Source organism: Primulina tabacum, chromosome 8, assembly GCF_025594145.1.
Source record: "Primulina tabacum isolate GXHZ01 chromosome 8, ASM2559414v2, whole genome shotgun sequence".
In the NCBI taxonomy this organism is placed as follows: domain Eukaryota; kingdom Viridiplantae; phylum Streptophyta; class Magnoliopsida; order Lamiales; family Gesneriaceae; genus Primulina; species Primulina tabacum.
The window spans coordinates 8108949-8125764 of record NC_134557.1 but is presented as its reverse complement, the minus strand read 5'-3'; the positions used below and the strand labels follow the sequence as shown (position 1 = coordinate 8125764).

Sequence of the window (16816 nt, the reverse complement as noted above, 5' to 3'; positions counted from 1 at the left end):
AAATTATGTTTAGGAAATAGATGCCCTATGCACTAAGACAAACATTTTGCATTAAAAATCTGACACTTGTATTAATATATTGGTGTACGGACAATTTATGAATATTAAAAAACCTTACCAAAGTTTTTGATTTTTTTATTAAATAAAATGTATTTTTTTTTAATTTGAGAAGATTTGTATTTTTTGTTTATCAAAAAACATACAATGACACCAAAATTAATTGCTGTAACTTCTCAACTTTAATAATTTACTAACAGAGCACAAATGTCATGTATGTAATGTAATACATGAATATTATATATTGCATATATTTTGTTTCTCAAATTTTGATTTTGTAATGGTACTTACAAAATTAAATATGATATGAGATTTAGTAGAATAATATTTCTATAATGATGAATATGAAAATTTAAACACGATCTATTATACTAATAAAAATACAATTAAATAAAGATTGAATAAATAAAATACATTCATTTTTCTCTGTGTGAAAGAGTCAAATCCAAAAATATAATGACTAGGTATCTTGTGAATTCGTGGGACATGTTAATCATGTTCATATTTACAATAAAAAATAATATTTTTTATGAGTGATCAAAATAGAATATTCGTATTACAAAATTGATCAACGAGGCCATCTCACATAAGTTTTTATGAAATAAAATTATATATATTAGAGGAAAATGTATGAAAGGGTAATTTTAGAATTTTAAAAAAAGTTTCGCCAAAAGTTAGTTATATTTTGAGATCTCTCCCTTACATAAATAGCTTTGTTTTTAATTTATTGTATTTTTGAAAATATATATTTTATTATATAATTATAAAAAAATCAAATAATATAATTAAGGTAAAATAAATGTATAAAAAAATAGAGAAAAGGAAATTAAATAAGCAATGACAATATAAGAATAGGTGGAAGAATGATAATTTGGTAGCATAAATTGGTATAAGATTTATTTATAACCCAGTTCCTTACCTTTCTTTCACATATAAATGCCAAGGACAAACGCTGAGTGAGAGGATAGTTCAGAGATTTGTACTTCAGGTAAAAAAGAAGAAACCTCCTATGTACAGTTACAGGGGTACAATAGGGAAATTAAATAAGAGTTGTGTTTATCCCGAACCAGTAAATACTACCAAACCGAAATGAAATTTAAGAAGTCGTACTAAATGTCCACGTTCTCAACTTTGTTATCCCTTATATTATCTTTCAATTATTACGAATGATTAACATAAAACAATTTCTTCACAAATTATGTTTCGCTGCAGATTTGGTAAACTTCTGAGTTAACGTAGTATCGCATAAAATCTTGCTAATCATGTAAATTGTACTAGGAAAACACCGTACAAGTTACAACATACGAGACATTGTTGGTAGAAAAAATCGGACCCATAATATTGTCAAATTACAAGTTATATCATACGAGATAGTGTTGATAGAAAAAATCGAATCCATGATATTGGCAAAGCACTTACCTCGGACACTCCCTGAAGGTGTGTTGATAAATGAAATTCTACACTTATATCGTGTAAAATCGAGCCTACATTTTCAGCGTATCTATCGACCCAATCGAATACGTACGGCAGGCAGTGGTGGAGGACAATGCCGGGCACAATGCCAAAGCCTCCGCTTTATATACGAACGCTTTGGAGTACTTCAAGAACCATTTGAAGTACGAGAAAATCCTAAAATTAAGGAGGCCATCACGCAGAAGTTCACGTGCTTGCGGCGGGCTGTGCTCGACGAGGGTGGGTCGGGTCCAGCATCGAACGGCGATGCTGCTGTGGCGACCCGACCCAAGACGAAGCCCAAGGATGGCAATGATGGGGAGGATGGGGATAATGAGAAGCTTCGGTCTGGCTTGAATTAGGGAGAAACCCAATGTTAAGTGGAGCGATGTCGCGGGTTTGGAGAGTGCTAAGCAGGCGTTGCAGGAGGCGGTGATTCTTCCAGTGAAGTTCCCCCAATTCTTTACGGGTATGATTTCCTTTCCTTGATAAGTTTATTTTGATTGAGCGATGCGTGCAACTTTTTGTCGGTACAGATGGAAGATATTTGGTATGTGTTGAAGTTGATTGCCTTGTGGTAGTAATTTTATGGTCAATGATTGGAGTTGAGTCTCACGTTGCGGTTTAATGAAATTTTAAAAATCAACAGGGCAGTAATCAACAGGATACTATTATACGTAAAATTGGTTTCTCTCTTTGTCACGCCCCGAGACCGGGGTTAGTCGACATCGGCGCTGCTCAACAATCACATAATCGTCAAACAACAAGCCTCGTAGTACAATATATATAAAAACCAGTTTATTTTTTATAATCAACAAAAAAAAATCGTCTTTACAACTTAAATACCAAAATAAACTGATTAAAAATGTTTTAATAGTGCGGAAGCAATAAACTTAAACTAAACTTTAAAACTTCTGGAATAACTCGGGATCTTCTACCATCCCCAAAATTTCTCTTGCTCATCTTTATCCATTTGCTCTTTGTTCTTATCTGGGTGGAGAGGAAGTAATGGGTGATTATTTTGGGAAATACTCAGCAAGTGGAGGCCGTTCGAGACATGAAACAACATATACATATACTTGAATTCAAATTTTACATAGCATATCGTAACTTGAAAAATAACGAATATTCATATTTCATAATCACAACATGTCATCACATATCATACTTGTTTAGCATACTTATTTAGCACTCTCATTTTCATGGTTTCCTGATGTGAGTCTCCTATATGTTAATCCTCTAAGGAGTGAGGCCATGTCCAATATGTTAATCCTCTATGGAGTGAGGCCGTACAACGGTTACCATCCCACCATATAAGGGTCATAGTTCGGAAATCCTTTCCCATATCCAATCGAATCCTAACAGTGCTTTGAACATAATAACTTGACAAATCTTGAAGGAAAATATATCATGAACAAGGAATTATGCTCGAACGAACTTTCAAAAACTGAAGGAAGATTCGTACACAAATTATAATTTCTTTAAACGTGAAAGGAATTATTGCTCATAAACGTACAGGAAATTAATTGAAATATTATAATGTGTGTATCAGAAGTTAGTGTTGTGCTCTGGTGTTGTTAACACGAGCACACAACATGCAGCGGAAATTAAGTATTAACACACAAATATAACTTTAATAAATTAATATCAGATTTAAATTATGCACAAGTACGAATACTTGTGCGATGCCTCATGGCAAAAAAAAATTTACTAGAAAAATTATGTAAATCGTTTACACCAAAACAATACTAGTGAGAAAACAAAACCAAATTCCTTGACACTCCAAGGAATTAAAAATGCATCAAAATAAACCACATAAAAACTAGATGCATAAAATAAAAACGTATTGCTTAAAACAAACACAACCACTTCTTCGATCAACACTCCGCGTCAGTGTTGTTCTTGAGCGTTGTCAACACCAATCAGCAACACGGTATATGTGAATCAATCACACAAAATCTTCAACACGAAAATCTTCAATATCTGAACTCTCTGTGTGTTCAGAAAAATCCAGCAGCTCTCATACGCTGTAAAGTGATCAACCGATCACACAAAAACGTAGAGCAAATATATGTTGGACTCTTCTAATTTCTTCTATGTGAAAATCTCCCTAGTCCAACACACCAAACGCCTCTCTCCACAAAAAGCCTCTTTTCTCTCTAAAGCCCTTCTTCTCTCCCTCTCTACAAAGCACTCTCAAAGCCCCATGTACGGCTATATGGCTATCCATATTTAAATCCATGATTTGACCTAAAAGTTATTCCATAGTCTTGAGTCCTACAAAATATGGAAACAAGATTTTCATTAGATAAAAAACTCTTTTAAACAAGAATAAAATATGTTAGAGATAAAAATTATATTAAAAACAAATCATATAATATCTAGATATAAATCAATCAAGTTCTTATCATCTAAAAATAAATCAAGAAAGATCTCATAATCTAGAAATAAGTAAACCAAGATATTATCATTTATAATTAAATCAAGCAATATTTGATAATCTAGAAAGGCAAAATTTTAAATTGATAATATCAATTTAACAAAATAATAAAGGAATAAAATATTCCTTTCAATCTCCCCTTTTTGCCTTTCTGGACAAAACATCCAAAAATGATAATCTTGGTAAGCATCGCAGTCAGTTAAGCTCCCCCTGCATTAGAGTGTATCTCCCCCTGAATCAAAGTTCATATCCCCCTGAATTAAACATGTTAGAGCACTGGTATTGTTGACAGTGTTGTCAACACCATCGTTAGAACACCTGAAAACATAAGAAGACATGCGAAATAAAAATTCAATAATCACGCAAACAGATATAAGAGCAACCCAAAAACAGCATTACAGACAGAGCATAATTATTCATCCTTTATCTTCTTCTGTGTCCGTAAGCTCATGAGTCTCAGACCATCCATAGCACCATCCATAGTATGTGTGTCATTTTTGGTTCTCCTACTCCCCCTTTTTGGCCAGAATGTAAGCCAACTTCCAAAAGCAGCATCTACTTAGCCACTTGTTCTTCTTAATAAACAATGAGTCATTTGGCTTTTTGAATCTGTTGTAAACCAAACTCAATTTGGGCATCAAAAAGAATCTCGTCATCTTCTTTGAGAAACCCCTGTAACTCCAGTATCCCAAAGATCAAGAAAAAAATAGCCTCATAAATTTCATCTTCTTCAACCGCGGGGGTATTGTAAAATTCATTGATCACATTCGGGGAGAAATTGAACATCTAATTCCGCAGAAAAATTTTCCCAAACTTAACTGATCGCTCATCTTCAACACTTGAGATGAGGTTACAGTAAAACTCCAACACTAGTCATCTGGAATAAGGGATAGTAGTGCTGACCGTAGCAAGCTGTCATCGATCTTTGAAGAATGTCGTCAAATTTTGTTGGCCATACGTCTCCATGTCAATGTTCTTCTTTTCAATAAATTCTCTATTCACATAGAGAAGCCATACGACCAAGGCAGCTTCAGTGTAGAACTTGGTGGAGACAGAATGACTCACATCATAATCAAAAGAGTCAATGTATTCAGCGGTGTTGACAACATCGGACTCAACATCAGCAGTACCTTCAGCCACATGTAAATTGTGAGAAAAAATTATAAAGGTATATCAGGAGTTACGCACAAAAACGCACAAACAAATCACGAGAGTAAGAAAAGATGCTAGAGCAAGTGAAAATAAGCAAGAGTAATTAACAGGCATTTAACGATAACAAAACATATTTACTCTTACACAAAAAATCGATTCAATCATTCAGCTCCGAAATATCCGCACATTTAAGGTAATATTTCCAAATTTACCCAAAACACTAATTACGGTTCTATCCCAAAATCAAACAGTAAAATTGATTCAAACTCGTGTTATGACGATTTCAAAAGAATATCCAGTTAAACTCACGTCGATTATAACTCACTGACACAAGTATACACATAAATTCAAAATCTAGGTAATCAACTGTCGTAGGTCAACACTGATATGTCACTGCACATGATAAATTCACTAAACAAAAATCAATATGCATGTCCTAAATATGCCTCCAATATGATGAATTATCAAAATGTCAGGCAATGTATAAACTATGCTGTGTCAGAACTTGGTGTTGGCAACACCTCCTGGCAACACCACTGAGTTTTAGTCAAACTTCCATAAAATTTTCTTTTGATTCAGAAATGGTAGCTCCTACACTAGAAGAACGGTCTTCAGAGGACTCCCCTAGGTAGCTTTTTCCATTACTATTTTTACTTAGAAGTGGTAGCTCCCACACTAGAAGAACGGTCTTCAATGGACTCCTCTAGGTAGCTTTTTCTATTTTCTTCTAAACAATTTTTTATTTACCTCTTTTCTGTTTTTCTCCTTATGCTCACATTTTCCAAGTCACATTTTCACATTAGACAAGATCACGATTTCCATGAATATCCTCAACTACTCGATGTCTTGGATTGAGCATAATTTATTCCTCAACATTTGATTGGAAGTATGAACACTCAGAGAGTACCTTTCAGAAATTGCCTTCACTGTTCAGACATTACACAAATAAATAGGATGGTTATGATTATGCAGTATGCCTAACATCCTAAAAATAGACATGCAAAAATGGTGTTGTCACCGGTGTTGGCAACACCAATGACAACATGTGTGTGTGATTATTGTACGCACATGCTGAGAGACTTCCGAAGATTGGAAGATCTCTCAAAGTCCAAAGGTTTCGTGAATATATCAGCCAGTTGATTCTCAGTCCTAACAAATTCCAGTCGAATTATGCCTTTTTCAACCAAATCTCGAATAAAGTGACGTCTTATGTCTATGTGTTTTGTTCGAGAGTGTGTAACATGATTCTTAAAAATGTCTATAACACTTGAGTTATCACAATATACCATCATGAAATTACTTAACTTGTAATCCAAGAAAGAAATTTAGTTCTCCTACCATGCTCATTTTGAACTGTGATGACATGCAATCCACAAAGTTATTCACAAGTATTTCAGATGAAGAACCAAACATAATATCATCTACATATACTTGACAGATCAAAATATCAGATTCAGTTTTTGAATGAAAAGGATTTTGTCAACCTCACCTCGTTTGAAGCCCAGGTTTATCAAGTATTCGGCCAACCTATCATACTATGTCCTTGGAGCCTGTTTCAGTCCATACAAAGCCTTCTTCAATTTGTAGACATGGTCCAAGTGGTGGGGATCTTCAAATCCTTTAGGTTGACTAACACAGGTCTCCTCATTCAGAATTCCATTTAAGAAAGCACTTTTTACATCCATTTGATACAATTTGATGTGCATATGACATGCTATGCCAAGCATCAGTCGGACTGACTCAATTCGGGCTACAGGAGCGAAGGTTTCATCAAAATCCTCCCCCTCAACCTGTGTATACCCTTGAGCTACCAACCGAGCTTTGTTCCAAACAATGTTACCAGATTCATCTATTTTATTCTTGAAAATCCATTTTGTTCCAATAACATTGGTATTTAAAAGTCTAGGCATTAAATCCCATACATCATTGCGCACAAATTGTTCAAGTTTTTCATGCATTGCATTGACCCAGAATTCATCTTTTAGTGCATCATTAATATTCTTGGGTTCAATTTGGACACAAAACACGAGTGACTTACCTGAGAAAACGTGGAGCTCATGCAGATTAAACCAATCATTTTGCGGTTGTCCACCTTTTCTTTATTTCTTGTTTGCACATTATCATGTAATTCACCAATGATTTGCGATGATGGATGATTCTTCTGAATCTTGCTGGGAATTTCTTTTTCACAATTGATCACCAAACCATCATTATCATCGTTATCATTATCCACAGTTTCTGGTTGGTTCAGAGGCGGTGTTGTGCTTGGTGTTGCTTCACTGGTCTCAACACCAGACTCAACACTGTTTCTGTTCAGTGCCTCACTTATATCCAGCAATTCTTCTACATCATCCTCCGGTGTTTTAACTGTCTGATCTGCAAGATCATCAAACACAACGTTAATTGATTCCATTGTAGTCCTAGTTCTCAGATTAAATACACGATAAGCACGACCATTAGTAGAGTATCCAAGAAAAAGACATTTATCATTTTTGGAATCAAATTTAGCTAGATGATCTGTATCATTCAACACATAACCTACACATCCAAAAATATGAAAATATTTAAGGTTTGGTTTTCTTCCCATGATAATCTCATATGAGGTCATTGTAGAACCACTCCTTAAATAAACACGGTTGGAAATGTGACATGCCGTATTTAAAGCTTCGGTCCAAAAACATTTTGACACATTCTTAGAACTAAGCATGACCCGAGCCATTTCTTGGAGGGTTCGATTTTTCCTTTCAGCTATGCCGAATTTTTGAGGGGTCTTCGAAGATGAATATTCATGAGTGATACCTTTCTTATGGCACAAAGAAATAAAATGAGAATTTTCGAACTCCTCACCATGATCGGTTCTTATTTTAACCACCCTCATATTATACAGATTTGTTATCCTAGCATGCAACTTCTTAAAAGCATTCAAATGTATCAGATTTTTCTCTAAGAAAACTTACCCAAGTAAAATGTGAAAAATCATCAACACAAACAAACGAATATTTCTTACCACCCAAGCTCTCAATTTCCATCGGACCCATTAGATCCACATGCAAGAGTTCAAGGCACCGTGTTGTCCCAAAGTGTTGCAACACCGGGTGCGCAACACGGGTTTGTTTACCTTTCTGACACGGTCCACAGATATAAGGATTAATTGAACTCAAATTTGGCATACCTCTCACAGCATCAAACTTACACAGATTCTTCAAAGTCTTGAAGCTCACATGTCCTAGTTTTTGATGCCATAGGTCTAAATCACTCACCTTGGCACTTAGGCAACCATCACCTTCTCCCAATTGATAGCAATTGTCAGCAGAACGAGTAACTGACATTACACAAACATTGACATCATTAAAAACTTCACAATTATTTTTATTGAACTTAACATGTAAATCATTGTCACAAAGTTGACTTATGCTTATTAAGTTTGAGTTAAGTCCTTCAACGTGTAGAACATTATGAAGTTCAGGAAGTCCGTCAACATTCAGGGTTCCTTTGCCTACAATTCTTCGTTTGGCACCACCACCATAGGTTACACGCCCACTTTTTACTTCAACATAATCTGTGAGGTGTTCTTTAGATCCGGTCATGTGGTGTGAGCACCCACTGTCAAAGTACCATGCACCTGCAATGTTAGTTTTAAAAGACGTATAAATGACATTGCATCGAATAACAGTTTTGGGTACCCATATTTTCCTTGTGGAAGATTGCTTGACTGAGGTGTTGTGCTTGGTGTTGTGCAACACCTTATGCAACACCCGATTTGATTGCCAATTCAGGTAGTCGACTCTGAGTTTGTAGCAGAAGGGTTTGATGTGCCCATGCTTATGGCAGTAATGACAGATTTTGAGGCCTTCTCAAGCTCATCCTTGACTTTGCACAGTTCAAGATCCTTCTTGCTAAGCACAACTTCAAGTCGAGACACAGATTCTTTCAGATCAATATTATCCTTAGAGAGGATTGAATTTATTTTATTTCTTTTGATCCAATCTTCGTATAGCTCTTCATACATAGCCTGCACACTTTCAAAGGTGAGTTCATCAGAATCAGTATCCTGGATTTCATGATTACCTGAGTCATTGTGAGATTTAGCATTGAGACACAAGGATTTTGAAGTGCTGTTGCGGCCCGGTGTTGCAACACCAGAGGCAACACCGTGCGGGTTGACTTGCAGCCAGCATTTTTCCTTCAAATCAGCAGTGTTTGTAGACAGTACGTCCATTGGGATTATGTAAAATTTCCTGCAAACAAAAACAACAATAAACCAGAATCAATCACTTAGTGTATCAAGCGTTGGCTCTGATACTACTTGAAAGAATTATTGCGCATAAAGTAACAGGAAATAAATATTAAAAAACTGGTATATTAGAATTGGGTGTTGTGCTCGGTGTTGTCAACACTGCACAAACCACAGCAGCGGAAATTTATTATTTAACACGGATATAACTTTACTAAATAAATACTCGGATTAAATTATGCACAAGTACAAATACTTGTGCGATGCCTCATGGCAAAAAAAAATTCACTAGAAAAATTATGTAAATCGTTTACACCAAAACAATACTAGTGAGAAAACAAAACCAAATTCCTTGACACTCCAAGGAATTAAAAATGCATCAAAATAAACCACATAAAAACTAGATGCATAAAATAAAAACGTATTGCTTAAAACAAACACAACCACTCTTCGATCAACACTCTGCGTCAGTGTTGTTCTTGAGCGTTGTCAACACCAATCAGCAACACGGTATATGTGAATCAATCACACAAAATCTTCAACACGAAAATCTTCAATATCTGAACTCTCTGTGTGTTCAGAAAAATCCAGCAGCTCTCATACGCTGTAAAGTGATCAACTGATCACACAAAAACGTAGAGCAAATATATGTTGGACTCTTCTAATTTCTTCTATGTGAAAATCTCCCTAGTCCAACACACCAAACGCCTCTCTCCACAAAAAGCCTCTTTTCTCTCTAAAGCCCTTCTTCTCTCTCTCTCTACAAAGCACTCTCAAAGTCCCATGTACGGCTATATGGCTATCCATATTTAAATCCATGATTTGACCTAAAAGTTATTCCATAGAAGAGTCCTACAAAATATGGAAACAAGATTTTCATTAGATAAAAAACTCTTTTAAACAAGAATAAAATATGTTAGATATAAAAATTATATTAAAAACAAATCATATAATATCTAGATATAAATCAATCAAGTTCTTATCATCTAAAAATAAATCAAGAAAGATCTCATAATCTAGAAATAAGTAAACCAAGATATTATCATTTAGAATTAAATCAAGCAATATTTGATAATCTAGAAAGGCAAAATTTTAAATTGATAATATCAATTTAACAAAATAATAAAGGAATAAAATATTCCTTTCAAAACGCAAGCACACTCAAAGAACAAGTGTGGCAAACAAAAACTCACTTACGAAAGAAAATACATAACGAAAGCGCACTTACGAAGGACAAGTGTGCAAATTATAGTATAACAAAAACCCACTTACCTTGAATAATTCGAAAAAAAGAGATCTGGTTATGATAGGATTTCGAAACTGAGCCTGGATCTGAACTGCTTCAGAGCTTCGATACTCGGCACACTAAGAGAGCCAAGTCTCTAAAATTCCTAGGGAGTACTAGAGAGAAAATTTCAAAAATATGGAGGTGTGAATTTCTAATGGCATGACTCTCCTATTTATAGGGGTTGGCTGCTATCCTGATCGTGTATTATCCTTGTGTTTGAAATTTGAATCAAACTTTAAATCTAGGATAATTATCATATCAAATCTTAGATCTTTATCTAGTATCAGTATCATATCAAATCTTAGATCTTGGTTTATTTATCCCAAAATTTAGGTTTATCATCAAAATTCTTATCTCCTGAAAAAAATCGGGGTTTCACATCCCTCCCACCTTAGGGAAAGTTTCGTCCTCGAAACTTGGGTTGGCTTGGTCTAAGAAGAGGTACGGGTATTGCTCGCGTATTTTGCATTCTAGTTCCCAAGTGACTTCTCTTTCAGTATGATTAGAAAATCGTCTAAAATTCCTAAATCATATCCCAGCGATTCTTTTCAGACATCTTAATACTAAAGTGTTGACTTACTCATACTCTGAATTATACTTTTAACACAATATTTTCTTATTATTACTTCAATTGCTACACCCAATTATAATACTCCTATTGAACCAGAATTATTAGAATCATTGAATCTACAACAACTTACTGTAACCCAATATTTACATATCTCATAATCATAATTGATAAACTATTTGTCTTATGAGAGAGGAAAACCCAAATAAAAACATTTTGAATCCAAATGTACCCAATGATGCAACTCTAACTGAAATCCAAAAATCAATAGCAACTTTTCCATTGAACATTTAATATAAAGATTAGTCTCATAATCAATCCAATATAAATCCCAAAAAGCATTTCTTAAATTTTATATCAACCATATAATGCATAAGCTTGATCCCAATTAATATTGTTTCCTATCCCAATGCTTGTAGTAATGTAAAATTCCCAAAAGTCAAACTATAACCCAATACGATCAACCTTAAGTAAACCTCAAAAGTATTATCTTAAAAATCAAAATTCTAATTGATCATTTCACATAAACTCTAGTATCAAATTTTCTTTTCTTTTTCTCATACCAAATCTTAATTTCCCATCAAGACCATAAAACTGGTTTTGCTTAACGATTTCTCAAATCACGGCGTACCGATAGTGAGGCTAGAATCGTCTTACCAATGTTTTTTTTTCCAACTTAAAGCGTCAGCTACCTCATACGTCTTGCCTGAATGGTAGCTTATTGTTACCTCACAATCTTTTAATAATTCAATCCATCGTCTCTACCTCATGTTCAATTCTTTCCACGTGAACAAATACTCGAGGCTCTGATGGTCAGTGAAGATCACACACTTGGCGTCGTAAAGGTAATGCTTCATTAATGTAAAAACTACTTGCGGCTAACTCAAGGTCGCGAGTTGGGTAGTTTTACTTATACAGTTCCAATTGCCTTGATGCAAAGTAAATTACTCTTCCTTCTTGCACGAGCACATATCTTAGACCTTTCTTTGACGCATCTCTGTAATTGAAAAAAATCATTGCCCTCATCAGGTAGCACTACCACCATTGTGGTTGCAAGTTTCCTCTTGGTTCGCGGTTCGGAGTTTGAAATTCTTACTCCAGCAATCTGCTATTGCACTGCTCTTAGATAACCAATCCATCCATATGATGACGTCGAAATCTACCAAAGTGCTTGGAATCGAGTCGGCACGGAATATATGCGAATAGATACTGATTTTATTTTATCTTGAAATTATCACGATTATCATCTCAGAACTTAAAACTCATATAAAATCTTAGAACTTAACTCAATATGAATCTATAGCCTATTGATTTAAATCCCAAAAATTATAAATCAATCGTCATAAAATAAAATCTTATTCAACCTTGTATGAATGAAATTAATCCTCAATTAATTCTTGTGCTAAATCTTACTTCAACAAGACAATGATCTTAGAGAGCTCCAACACAACTATTTTTATTGAATGTCTTTCTCCTTGAATCATTCTTAGTACCGTAACAAAATTCAAAACTTATTATGCTGTACCTTCCTCAATATCCAGCAATATCTCATAACTTATTTTATTCGTATAAGATCGTAATCTGCTAGTTATCCCAAAATAATATTAATTATTAAACCTTAATTTGTCTCCCAATTCATTTAAACAAGATAACCCAAAATCATACATATTTAAAGTTAACGCTTAACATTCTTAAGAACCCAAATTAATGTTTACACATTACCCAAAATCAACTTCCATATTGGAATATTCAAAACTTAGTATAACTCTTATTTCAGTTTTCCATACTTGTTTTTTTTCCATAAATAATATGTCTTCCCCAAATCAAATATTTCATCTTAAGTCAGAAGCTTAAGTCAACTTATCTTTGATAGGTACAATCCCAACAATATAAGTCAATACTAATTGTTTCCTTAATCAATTCCATAAAAATCCGATAAGCACTACAAGAAACGCGTTGAACGAGATTTTTCGAGAGATTTTCCAAAAATGGAAAGTCTAAAGATAAACATATGGATTGAAAGAATACGTCGAGATGGTTCCAGAACAGTTGACATAATCGAATTTGGAATTTTCTTCAGAAAGTTATAGGATATATGAAACTTTTCTAAAATGGAAATACGTGATTTCAGATGCCTAAACGAAGGAATTTCGTGTTTTCAGACCATGCCTCACGACTTTGTGTTGAATATTACTCGTTGGGCCGTTCCGGAGGGGACTGCATTAGCTCTTTTGCAAAAATCTGTCCGATTTTTATTTTCTTCTTTTGGTAAAATTTTCCTCAACTGGATTATGAACCTGGCGGCTCTGATACCACTTAAATGTCACGTCCCGAGACCGAGATTAGTCGACATCGGCGTTGCTCAACAATCACATAATCGTCAAACAACAAGCCTCGTAGTACTGTATATACCAAAACCAGTTTATTTTTCATAATCAACTAAAAAAAATCGTCTTTACAACTTAAATACCAAAATAAACCGATTAAAAATGTTTTAATAGTGCGGAAGCGATAAACTAACTAAACTTTAAAACTTCTGGAATAACTCGGGATCTTCTACCATCCCCAAAATTTCTCTTGCTCATCTTCATCCATTTGCTCTTCGTTCTTATCTGGGTGGAGAGGAAGTAAGGGGTGAGTATTTTGGGAAATACTCAGCAAGTGGAGGCCGTTCGAGACATGAAACAACATATACATATACTTGAATTCAAATTTTACATAGCATATCGTAACTTGAAAAATAACGAATATTCATATTTCATAATCATAACATGTCATCACATATCATACTTGTTTAGCATACTCATATAGCACTGAAAGTAATCTCATTTCCATGGTTTCCTGATATGAGTCTCCTATATGTTAATCCTCTAAGGAGTGAGGCCATGTCCAATATGTTAATTCCTCTATGGAGTGAGGCCGTACAACGGTTACCATCCCACCGTATAAGGGTCATAGTTCGGAAATCCTTTCCCATATCCAATCGAATCCTAACAGTGCTTTGAACATAATAACTTGACAAATCTTGAAGAAAATATATCATGAACAAGGAATTATGCTCGAACGAACTTTCAAAAACTGAAGTAAGATTCGTACACAAATTATAATTTCTGTAAACGCAAGCACACTCAAAGAACAAGTGTGGCAAACAAAAAATCACTTACGAAAGAAAATACATAACAAAAGCGCACTTACGAAGGACAAGTGTGCAAATTATAGTATAACAAAAACCCACTTACCTTGAATAATTCGAAAAAAAGAGATCTGGTTATGATAGGATTTCGAAACTGAGCCTGGATCTGGACTGCTTCAGAGCTTCGATACTCGGTACACTAAGAGAGCAAAGTCTCTAAAATTCCTTGGGAGAACTAGAGAGAAAATTTCAAAAATATGGAGGTGTGAATTTCTAATGGCATGGCTCTCCTATTTATAGGGGTTGGCTGCTATCCTGATCGTGTATTATCCTTGTGTTTGAAATTTGAATCAAACTTTAAATCTAGGATAATTATCATATCAAATCTTAGATCTTTATCTGATATCAATATCATATCAAATATTATATCTTTATCTGGTATCAGTATCATATCAAATCTTAGATCTTGGTTTATTTATCCCAAAATTTAGGTTTATCATCAAAATTCTTATCTCCTGAAAAAAATCGGGGTTTCACACTCTTCTATATGCTTTCGTCTCATGAATATTTCGGCTATGAGATGTGCTATATTTCTTCAAAAATTTGTTATCATTCTTCAAGAGGAAACTATTGTTATTAAGACTGTTTTTAGTTTCTACATTTATTCATCTTTTTCAAATATCAAGTACTTAGGCCATGAAGTTGGCGAGTGCCAACTGCTGTTCTTTCGCAGTGTTTCTTCTTCGGACTTGGTTTCAAAGTGGATGGGTGAAAGTGAATAGCTGGTTTCTAATCTCTTCCAGATGGCTCGTGAAGGTGCTCCCTCCATTATATTTTTTGATGAAATAAATTCCCTATGTGGCCAGTGCGGAGAAGGAAATGATAGTGAAGCTTCCAGACGTATCAAAACAGAATTGCTGCTGCAAAAGCAGATAGTTATGTTGTGGGAAGTTGTGGGAGTTATATCTTTGTTTTTCTGTTTTGCAACTTTATGAGAAGATATGTGTGTCATCTCCATCTGGGAAGTCTTTCGATTTGAAAGCTCATCTCCAATTGTTCTTCTTGTGATATGGTTAAATAGGCCTGAGTTCAATCTTTTGTTTTACTTTATTTCTGGATATAATGCTTTTGAAAGATTTTTTATTGTTGTTGCCAGAGAGAGGCGTGTAATGTAAAAAAAAAATTCTTTACCGGGACTGCAATTTGAATTTTGTTTCATACATATGATTGTTGTGGAGACATGAATATCACCAAATGTGCTCCCTCCCTTTGTCTGCTCGATGCATCTCTGTTTCCAATTTTTTGTGCGAACTGGTGGCCTATTTTTTCCTTTAATAAGCCAATCTGGAATGTATGATAAGTCACGGCAAAAGTTGATTGACTCTCATGTTATCTTCTAAAAATTTGTCAAAAGCGAATAAATATGCATCTTTGTCATGGAATTGTGTCAGCAGTTTGAATTCATGGTCGTACCATTTATGTTAAGATATTTAAGAAGTGTACCTTTATATCCCCAACCCTTCAGTGAGGTTGGGGCCGCCATGTTTCCTTTTTTGATGAAGATAGAACATGATTTACTTACCTTTTACAGGAGATGATATGCTCTTTGAATTTAATCCATGTGAAAGAATTGAAATTAATGCAGAAGTGAAGAGTACACTATTGCTTGATTCTATGAGAATTGAGTAAATACTAAATATTAGATTAACTGAGAATAAAATGATGCGAGAGTGGAGAGAAGAGTCTCTATATCTAGCTTATGGCCGGAAATGGTGGCCGAGTTATGGACGACAGATAACGATGACTCCTTGAATTAATATTCGTAGTACAAGTGAGTTGAAAGGAAATTTAACACAATAACTATCTTCGATGCTACATGGGGTTAGTTGCCGATAGGATAAACTTAATAATTGGTATCATTTAGCAGAGAAGATTTAAGCCACACGTGACTGATGTTATGTATGGGAACTTATTCTGTGGGTGTATGGAACAATGAGTTACTCTGTATGCACATGAAGTATTCATGATCTTTCCCCAAATTGAAATTAGTAAATCAGTAACACTTCTTAATTATGATTGATTAATAAGGTTCTAGAGAGACAGAGACCAACTGTCAGCAAATCCGATCTTGAAGTGCAAGAAAGATTCGCAAAAGAGTTCGGCGGGGAAGGTTGATTGTGTTTATGTTGTGTTTGATAGGGTTCAAACGACAAAACATCTTCGTGCCATATAGATTACATGACGATTGCCATTTTTTTTGTAGGAAATTGAGCCCTACGCTTCTCATGTTGCTTGTAATTAGTTTTGTATACAAATATTTATGGTGTATGTGCAATGCCAGTTGCATTGGAATTGTATGAAGACTTTGTTCCGTTGATCTCTCATTTTAACTTTTTTATTTTACATGCTTCCACGACTCCTCCAAGAATTTTCTGTTATCTGAATTTTTACCCTGTTTTTGTGTACTTTTCAGTTTTTAGGCCACATTGGTG

At 34.7% G+C, this 16816-nt stretch overlaps 1 pseudogene; it reads left to right on the top strand.

Moving 5' to 3' along the window:
- Positions 1-1454: 1454 nt before the first annotated feature.
- LOC142554533 (protein SUPPRESSOR OF K(+) TRANSPORT GROWTH DEFECT 1-like) lies at positions 1455-15546 on the top strand (annotated as a pseudogene).
- The last annotated feature ends 1270 nt before the right edge of the window (positions 15547-16816 follow it).